Source organism: Lithobates pipiens, unplaced genomic scaffold, assembly GCF_037356315.1.
Source record: "Lithobates pipiens isolate NorthernLeopardFrog02 unplaced genomic scaffold, aLitPip1_a1.2 Scaffold_18, whole genome shotgun sequence".
NCBI lineage: Eukaryota > Metazoa > Chordata > Amphibia > Anura > Ranidae > Lithobates > Lithobates pipiens.
The window spans coordinates 436,147,078-436,154,389 of NW_027507758.1; the positions used below are offsets into that span (position 1 = coordinate 436,147,078).

Below are 7,312 nucleotides of genomic sequence, written 5' to 3' on the forward strand. Positions count from 1 at the left end.
CAAGCCCTCGACAATGTTTTTTTTTTTTTTTTTTTTTTTTTTTTTTTTTTTTTTTTTGGGAGATACTGTCCAAACCTGGTGCAGGGTGGACTAACTGGTGTTCTAACTGGCCTAAAAGGGGAAAGCGACAGAGAAAACGATGAGCAGCCGTGTTGCTACTGGAGACGATGAGTGGCAGTTTGAGCCATTCGCTGAAATGCTTGCAGCGATTGCAAGGAAGCGGCCTTATTTGAATTATAAATTGAATTATGAGGTGAGAATGAATGAATGAATGAATGAATGAGGTGAACAGCTGTGTTGCTACTGGAGACGATGAGTGGCTGTATTAAGCTATTGCAGAGATGCTTGCAGCGATTTGCAAGAAAGCAGCTTTATTTGAATCTATAAATTTAATTATAAGTGTGTAGGAATGAGGAGAGCAGCCGTTTTGCTACTAGAGATGAGATTTGAAAGGTGAAAGCAATGTTTTGCGGATTTATAAGTGTGTAGGTATGAGGTGAACAGCAGTGTTGCTACTGGAAACGATTGGCAGTTTTGAGCCAAATGCAGAAAAGACTTGCAGCGATTGCAAGAACGCAGCTTTGTTGAAAGGCGAAAGAAAGGTTATAGAGGAAATGTGATTATGTAGGAATGACCGTGTGCAATACTGAGCAAATTGGTGGAGAGAATTGTGTACGATCATGTATGGATAGACTGAGAAGGTCAAATGTAAGTACTGCTGAATTCGTACAGTCGATGTGACTAGTTTAAACTGGGCTATAGCTATGGAATAGTCTGCGAAAGATTTGACTCATTTGAGTCGGTGATGCAACAGGATTCGGCTTGGTTGTTAGAGTTGCGTTTGGCAAGGACTGGAATCGTTGCGCCGACGCTGCGACTAAACTCGAATCCTCCGTAGATGCGACTGAGAGGCTCGTATATGGGATCCGACCGTATCGCTGAGGATATGGCTGGGTTCGGATTGATTGAATTGTGATGGTGGTTGAAGGGGCTGGTGATTGTCAATGATCCGAAACATAGAAGCGAAGTTGCGACTAGATTCGAACCGGCCGTAGATGCGAGGTGACTACAGGGCTCGTATGACAGATCTGCCCGTGTTGCAGATGATATGGCTGGGTTTGAATCGACTAAATGGTGATGGCGGTTGAAGGGGCTTGTGACTGCCAAGGATCCGAAACATAGAAGCGAAGTTGCGACTAGATTTCAAATCGGCCGTAGATATGAGGTGACTACGGGGCTCGTATTAACAGATCTGACCGTATTGCCGATGATATGGCTGGGTTCGAATCAACTAAATGGTGATGACGGTTGAAGGGGCTTGTGATTGCCGAGGATCCGAAACATAGAAGCGAAGTTGCGACTAGATTTCGAATCGGCCGTAGATGCGAGGTGAGTAAGGGGCTTGAATGTCGGATTTGACCGCATCGACCGTGAAGTGATCGGCTCGAGTAAACCCGCGTTGGGTAGAAAGGATGAAATACATGAAAGATGACATAGACTTACGGGGGCATAAGTGCGACTTTGCAAAACGAACATGATAAGGTAACTATTGGAGTTTAGAAGAGCGGTAACAACAAAGTCCTACCTGCGACAGCGAGTGTGTAGCGGTCCGAGCGTGGGACAATCAATGAAGATATACGACTCCAACTGGATGGACTTGTGTCTTTTTTCAACCTGACTAACTATGTAACTATGTAACTATGTAACGACCGATCTCGAAGGTACAACTACGTGGACATGCAGTGAGTTGGCAGAGTCAGCCTCTGCAATGCATTTGACACGAATCAGCTCAAAAATGTATGAGATGAATCTGATATAAATTGGCAGTAAGGAGTATCTGATACGAATTGGTTGTAGAGTGTATGCCCTTCCTTACTGTGAAACCAAACACCTATCAACCACCCATCCCCCCAGGCTAGTCAAGTGCAGGTAAGACATCAGGTGGGTTTAATTACACCTCAATCAGCCACAGAAACCCATACAAACAATACCTGTTTATCTCAAAAAAGGATGAGAATAGTGAATTTTATAACCAGTGAAGCCTATGGCGAGTGATAACGAGGAACAACTGATAGCGACTCGGCTGTGCCGAACAACGTCGGGACATGAGTGTCAACAACTCAGAGGTAGGTTTTGCAAAAGGGGTGCAGGATAGTAAGCACGATAAGCCGCAAGTTTGCACATGATATGAAAAGATTTGGATACTACTTATCTGCGACCATGAGTGGGAACCGCCGACGAAGACCACGAATGAAGAAGCCGAAGTGCACCTACGATTGGACACACAGATAGACGACCGTGAGGGAGCTGAGAAGAGTCAGCCCCTTGATGTGCAGTACCTTGCACTGGAACCGACACAGACCGTTGTGGGTGGTCTGATTATATACCCTCCGGGCTCCTCCCATAATTACGGGCCACCATACTGGCCCTCTTATATATTTATTTATGAATGAAATTTGTTTTGCACTTTACCTATTATTGCGCTATATATTAGATAGCTAATTGCACTACTTTGTTAATATTGTACTAAACATCTAAAAGAGATTGTTTTTTAACCACTTCAGCCCCAGAAGAATTGACCCCCTTTCAAACCGGGCCATTTTTTGCGATACGGCACTGCGTCGATCTAACTGACAATTGCGCGGCCGTGTTATACTGTACCCAAATAAAATTGATGTCCTTTTTTCCCACAAATAGAGATTTATTTTGGTGGTATTTGATCCCCTTTGCGGTTATTATTTTTTGCAGTATAAACAAATAAATACAGACTATTTTGAAAAAAAAATCATTATTTTTTACTTTTTGCTGTAATAGATATCCCCCAAAAATATATAAAAAAAACATTTCTTTCTCAGTTTAGGCCGGTATGTATTCTTCTACATATTTTTGGTAAATAAAATCGCAACGAGTGTATATTGATTGGTTTGCGCAAAAGTTATAGCACACACAAAATAGGGGATAGATTTATGGCATTTTTATTATTATTTTTTTTTACTAGTAATGGCAGCGATCTGTGATTTTTATTTGGACTGCGACATTGCAGAGGATAGATCAGACATTTTTCACACTATTTTGAGATCATTGACATTTATACAGCAATCAGTAATTGATAGCTATTGATTATTGTATAAATGTCACTGGCAGCTAAGGGGTTAACACTAGGGGGCGATCAAGGGGTTAAATGTGTGTCCTAGGGAGTGATTCTAAATGTGGGGGGGGGGGTTGGACTGCCTGGGTGAGAAGACAGATTGTTGTTCCTAAGCAGAAGGAACAATAGATAGCTCTCCTCACCCCTGACAGAACAGAGATCTGTCTGTTTACATTGACAGATCTCCGTTCTCTCCTTCTCAGGAGCAATAGCGGTTACTCCTTAAAGCACCCACCATACAGCTATGGTAATTCGCGTAGGAGTGCCATTCTGCCACCGGCAATAGACGGCGCCAGTCGGCAAGCGGTTAATGATGGAAAAAGATAGATGATATAATATGTTGCCAATTTGTTCATTCCATGCCTAGAAGACTTGGTGCTGTCCTTACAAATCACGGAGGTCATACAAAATACTAGATGTAGTAATTTTTCTTGTGAGGTGTATTCATTTTTGCATCAACTAATTCAAGTAAAACTGAAGATTTTGTAGTATGAGTTATATTATTAACCCCGTACTTTCACGTAATAGAGCTAAACAAATGTTCTATAAAACTCAGTTTTGTCAAAATGTTGGACATTTTTCTTGTGTTCATTAAGATATTGATTACAATTTTACTTTTCAAAAGGTGTGTACTCATTTATGCTGAGCAATATATATATATATATATATATATATATATATATATATATATATATATATATATGATATATATATATATATATATATATATATATATATATATATATATATATATATATATATATATGATATATACAGATAGATATATAAAAAAAAAAATATATATAGCAAAACTTTATTTATTTTTTGTTTTGGAGAGAGTGCAGAGGGATTAGAAACAATTTTTATAGCTGTCTGTGTCCCCTTTAGGGTTTGTAAACCCTAGTTTTTTTATTTTTTTAAATAACAAACATGTCATACTTACCTCCACTGTGCAGTTCATTTTGCACAGTGTGGCCTCGATCATCATCTTCTGAATGAATGAATGAAATACTTGTATAGCGCACAACGCGAACTGAATCGCCTCTGTGGTCCCCGGGGGCTCTCGCGGCTCCTCCTTCCATCAGTAAACCCCCTGGGAGAAGCGCTCTCCCGGTGGGTGGGGGGGGGGGGGGTTACCTTGCAGGTGCGCTCCAGAGTCCAGCATTTGCATCTATAGGCACAGAATGACAGACTCGGCCCCTCCACCCGGCGCCCGCGTCATTGGATTTGATTGACAGCAGCGAGAGCCAATGGCTTTGCTGCTATTAATTTATCCACCCTGGGCAGGGAAGGTGAGCGCGTCTCCGCTGAGGGAACGAAGGGCTCAGGTGAGTAAAATGGGGGGGGGGGGGGGGCTAGGGGGCCGGTCACTGTCAGAAGTTTTTTCCCCTTAATACATAGGGTGCATTAAAGTGAAAAAACATGAGGGTTTACAACCCCTTTAAGGTGATTCACCCTCTCTGTTTGTCCTGTTTACCCTTGAAAGTGAAGCAAAAGAAAATCCCAAAGTTTGGGTTGTCCATACAAAAGTAATAGTCCCCAAAATGATCTCTTAATTTGCAGAGATTTCCTCTCACTCCCTGTTTGGCTATGGGACTATGGGAAAATCTCTGCAATGGGACACAGATGGCAACAAAAAAAATCTGATACTGTAGTTCTTATATCACTTTAAAGATGAACTCTAGGCAGATATAAAAGAAACAATTTAATTAAGTTTTGCAATCATTAATACATCAATAAATGTATGTTTTTTCTTGCAAGCAGGGCTGAAGTGTGAGAAAAGGAGCAGCACAAGGAGCCAACCAGTTGATGTGCTGACACAAAGCATGGAGATAGGAAGAGAAAGCATAGTGACAGAGAGATGATCTCATCACTGTGCTGCTTCTCGTTTAACTGTTCAGTCATAGGTTGCTGTGAATCTAGGATGACCTGGGCTCAAAGGACGTGGCTTAAAAGATGCTGGCCATCAGACCGTGGATATATATTGCAGAAAAAATACAGTAGGGATAGTATTTTCATTAAAGCTGAATATTGTAACAAAAGTTTATTTTTTTCCTTTTTTTCCTTATGATGGACTATTCATATTTATCTCGCTATTTATGACTAGAGTTCTGCTTTACGTTTATACGTTTATACGAGTATACATGCCTACTATAGTAATTGCAAGCAAGTTGTACTCTCTCATTTGTGTTCTTAATTTACATTATATAACAGACATGCAACAAGGTATTACAACACCAAAAACACCCCTGGTGTAGGAGAATTGACCATCCACTGTGGGCAGAATGAAAACCTGCAGCTATAGTGAAGAGACCTTGCCGTTGAAGTGCCCAAGCAGCATAAAAAGAGGGGAAGTGACTCCAGCCTTCATAGCATTTATAACTAAAGCATCACTTTTAATAAACTACTTCTTTATTTATTCTATTATTTTATTCATGTACATACAGTATATCATATTAAAATCAAAAACAGTGAATGTGTCCTCATGCACTGGTAAAATATGTATTTAAAAGGGATTTTCCATGTACATATTTTTTTCTAATTATGTTAACCCCTCTGCAGTGGCGGCTGGTGGTCAAAATTTTTTTTGGGGGGGGGGGGGGCACAAACAAACTGAAAAATTATGAAAAATACTGAAGCAAAACCATCAATTGCAGCCACCATGCCATCAAATGCAGCCACTGTGCCCATCAAATGCAGCCAACTGTGCCCAGCAAATGAAGCCACTGTGCCCATCATATGCAGCCAACTGTGCCCAGCAAATGCAGCCACTGCCCATCATATGCAGCCAATGTGCCCATCATATGCAACATCTGTGCCCAGCAAATTCAGCTAAATGTACCCCATCAATTGCAGCCTCTGTGCCCATAATATGCAGCCACTGTGCCCAGCAAATGCAGCCAACTGAGCCCATCAATTGCAGCCTTGGAGCCCATAATATGCAGTCACTATGCCCGGCAAATACAGCCAACTGTGCCCTATCAATTGAAGCCTCAGTGCCCATAATATGCAGTCACTGTGCCCAGCAAATGCAGCCAACTGCGCCCCATCAATTGCAGCCTCGGTGCCCATAATATGCAGTTACTATGCCCAGCAAATGCAGCCAACTGTGCCCCATCAATTGCAGCCTCTTTGCCCATAATATGCAGCCACTGTGCCCAAAAAATGCAGCCAACTGAGCCCATCAATTGTAGCCTCGGAGCCCATAATATGCAGTCACTATGCCCAGCATATACAGCCAAATGTGCCCCATCAATTGCAGCCTTGGAGCCCATAATATGCAGTCACTATGCCCAGCAAATACAGCCAAATGTGCCCCATCAATTGCAGCCTTGGTGCCCATAATATGCAGTCACTATGCCCAGAAAATGCAGCCAACTGTGCCCCATCAATTGCAGCCTCTGTGCCAATAATATGCAGCCACTGTGCCCCCCACCCGCTCGCCTGCTCGCCCAGTCTCTGTCTGCCCGGCACTTACCCCATCATGGTGGCGGGTCAGGCAACGGGACAGGTGGCGAGCTGTGGGACTGGTAGCGCGGGGATGGCTCCTGTGTCCTCCGTTCGTGTCTTCTTCCTGTTCTGCCAGGAAGCCAATGGGATTGGCTCTACCTTCAGCCAATCAGGTGACCGGTATTACATCCACACCTCCTGATTGTCTGAGAAGCGGTTATGTGTTAGCAAAGCAAATATGCATTTGCTTTGCTAAGACACCTGAGTGGACTGCGAGCGCAATGGATTGCTCCCACAGTTCACCTTTTTTGAAGACTATTAGAGCCTATGGCTCCAATCAGGTGCTTTAACCCCCCCCCCCCCCCATTGTAATTCAGGTGCCCGGTGTTCATAATGGGGGGGTGGCAAAAGCGCCCATGGATAGATTCATGCAATGCATGAATCTATCCATACTACACAGGGGGGGGGGGGTGCCTGGAGAGAGGGGGCGGTGCCTGTGTGCCTCCCAATGCTATGTTGGAAGCAAGACCATTAGCCTTGACATTCCCATTGTTTAGCCCTTTTCTTGGATCAAAGTTCATCATCATCGTCATCATCATACAGAAGGATCCAAAAGAGTTGGGAGCAGAGGAGAAATCATAAGCAAATCAACAAATACAGCAACAGAGGAGGTTTAAAGCCTAGTGGTAGAATGTGTAAAATAAGAAACAAGGC

At 42.8% G+C, this 7,312-nt stretch overlaps 1 protein-coding gene across 1 annotated transcript in view; it reads left to right on the top strand.

The window, feature by feature from the left end:
* STRIT1 (small transmembrane regulator of ion transport 1) overlaps window positions 1–5,567 on the top strand; it is a 31,137-nt gene extending 25,570 nt beyond the window's left edge. Inside the window, exon 3 of the mRNA XM_077490316.1 lies at window positions 5,363–5,567. The gene's annotated coding sequence lies outside the window, so the exon portion shown is untranslated. The remainder of the gene's footprint in view (window positions 1–5,362) is intronic.
* The last annotated feature ends 1,745 nt before the right edge of the window (window positions 5,568–7,312 follow it).